This window comes from Aythya ferina, assembly GCF_964211825.1.
Source record: "Aythya ferina genome assembly, chromosome: 1".
Lineage (NCBI taxonomy): Eukaryota > Metazoa > Chordata > Aves > Anseriformes > Anatidae > Aythya > Aythya ferina.
In genome coordinates, this window is record NC_140296.1 from 79,440,513 (window position 1) to 79,443,356 (window position 2,844).

General features: G+C 43.0%; 1 long non-coding RNA gene across 1 annotated transcript; it reads right to left on the bottom strand.

Annotated features, from left to right (window-relative positions):
• Positions 1-513: 513 nt before the first annotated feature.
• Positions 514-1,939, bottom strand: LOC311420521. Its single transcript, XR_014684349.1, has 3 exons — positions 1,817-1,939; positions 1,155-1,395; positions 514-746 (listed from the first exon to the last, which is right to left on the bottom strand). It is a non-coding gene; the product is annotated as an uncharacterized lncRNA (long non-coding RNA).
• Positions 1,940-2,844: the final 905 nt, after the last annotated feature.

Here is a 2,844-nt window from a genome sequence, read left to right on the forward strand (position 1 = left end):
TTTATTTACCTGTCATAAAAAGTGAAAGAAAATATTTCTAAGTTTATATCTTAAAACAACAACAACTAAAAACACCTCCAGAATCCCTCTTAGAAGCATAAGTAGATAAAAATGCATATTTTTATCCAATGCTTTATGGATATGCTATTTGATCATGCTGCAAAGAAAGAAAACATTGTTTGTCCACTTCAGAAAACTACTGGGAAACTTTTTGGTGTTTGAAAAGCTCGATATTGTGAGTACTCATGTTAGATGTGTGGTCTTCTACACAAAAAGACTAGCTGGCTCTTTCCATCTTTCCTGGCTAGCCTGACAAGGTCTCCGAGGAGAGGTGAAATACAGAATGCTCTTTGAAGACTCATGGGCTTAGCTTTTTACTCAGACAACGTTTTTCTTAAATGGTCCTTTGGATTTTGGCCTTTACTTTGAGTGGTCACCATTTACTGATCAACTGCAGCTCTCCTTGATACTTTCCCAGGTGTGCCACCTGGAAACTGCAAGCTGCACAGTAAGGCTAGGCTCTCCCCAGAACCCTGCAAGGCAATCACCAAATTTTTTTTTATTTTTATTTTTTATTTTTATTTTTTTCACCAGCAACTAGAATTTGATGGAAAAAAGCTGCCAAGGGCAGGTAAGGTACTACTTTCTACTCCAGCATGTTGCAGTGGCCTGCCCAGTCCCGGTAGAAATAGCCACCATGCCAAGGTATGAAGGTTCTGTTTCTGCTTTCTTCCTCCTTGGAGAGCCTGAAACAAAATACAGCTGCCTGAGGGTCTCTTTCTCAATAAAATGGTACCCTCTGAGGTTAAAAAGAGACACATTGAAGCAGCTGTCATTGACTTTTTATTTAACGTGGCCTAATTATGGTGATTATATGCAGGCAGATATGAGTGAATGTTGAGAAAGGCAGTGGGGGGATGGTGCCTGGTAGCTACTCAGATGCAGGCAGATGACACTCTGATGGTGAGAGAAATTGCCAGTGTGTCTCCAGTGAAACAGCAATGTATAAATGTGCTCTGTGAGGCTTACCACCATATCATTTACTGCCATATCTATGTGTCCAGATGATCTAAGGAACAGGAACTAGAGGTATTAATTCCCTCCCCCCAGTCTTTCCCTCCAACCTCTGGTTTAGAAAATACATTTCCACTTACGTGCATTATTTTCACTGAACTCATCAGAAGATATAGGATATCTTGCTGAGGGACACTGCCCAGCCAAAAGTACAGAAGTGGCCTTGTCAGATGCAGGGCCTCCTCTTCCTCCTTGTTTCTGAGAGCAGGGTGGCTCTGGCTGCCTCTTTTTACACACCTCAGCTTCACGTTGCTGCTTCCTTTGCACTGTTTGGTGGTCGACTGAGTTGTTTCAGTATGCAAAGCTGAGAGAGAAAAGTTTCTGCCAAAGAAGCAGCTATAATTAGAGATTTTCTCAGTCTGTGTAGCTCCTTTATGGCAAATATCTAAAGTTATGAGCATGTGATTTCATGTGTCATTGGGATTGTAGGTATGGTGAGTGCAGGGTGATCACACAGAAAAAGCTGTTTCAGTGTGCCAACTATGCCAATATGCAATTAACAGAACAAGTTAAATATGCAGGTTTGAAAGTGCTAAAATGCAGTCAGGCTAAAATCTGCTCTTGCACACCATATTATCTCCTTCCCCTCCCAACCATCTCTTTCCTCCTCCATTTTAATAAGAAACCTACTGGCATGGGAGACCAGTGATGAGAACAGAACTTGGAACAAGACTGGAATTTCTCATGGGATTTTAAGGAGATCGGTGGGCCCGTATAAAAGAAAAGTTCAAGAAACACCCACTTCTGCAGTCTTTTATCCGCCCGAATTGGCTGTGTTTTCTTTGTAAACTTATGAACAAGAAATCTAAATAGTCTGGCACCTACTGATAAGTGATACTGCTACTTCTCATCGGATGAGCCTTAGGAGGTCAGCTACATGTTGGGAGTCGTGGTTACAGAGTGTTTCCTGGCTTAATGGAAAACAGCTGCAGAGACAAACCTGCCAACGCTGAGAATGGTAACAGCAAATCTGCACTATAATTGTAGGTAGGGTAATTATTCACTTCTGGGGGAAGCTAACAAACAGAAAGCCCCATCCTTAAATGCCCGCAGGGTCTCAAAGAAAATGATTTAAACTTGAAAGCAGATGACCAGAGTTCCCAAACCCATCTCCTCTAGCACAAGCCCACTAGAAACAAGATAAAATAGTTTTTCAGATGTGAGGCTGTGGGCTGTGTGGGAATGTTTATCTACACTGCAGCAATACACTCCAGGTGTAAACTCTCCCACTGAGCTGCACACTGAGTGAAGCAGCTCTGTTACTGAGGCATTAATCTCAAGCAGAGGAACAGCAGGAAGTACACAGGGAGGTGATGTGATCGAAACTTAATCATCTACAGCTATCAGCGATCATCTGCCTGCTGCCTGCAAGTATGTCAGTGCCAGCTGCATTTGCTCAGGAGCCTGGTAATAGGAGTCACTCCAGTGAGTTTGGCTAGTGTGCCTGGGTGAAAGTTGCTGATTGACAGTGGAGAAGACCAGCTGGAATAGTATGCTGTGCCTGTGAGCAACTCAGAGACACTGCAGGAGGGAACACTAGGATAAAAGTAGATAAAAGTCTCTCCCCTTAATTTATTAGTGGGCATACAACTTTCACTGGGTGACACAGTCTTAGTAGCTATCCCTCAGTTAATGAGGCATGAGGATTTTGTTCTCTCATTCTCTCAAAAGTAATATTTTGACTCAATGAACATGGTCACACCATGTCTTGTGCCCATGTATTCCTGGGCAGTGAGTGGCAGCTCTCCCCATGCTCCCTTGCCTGGTGCG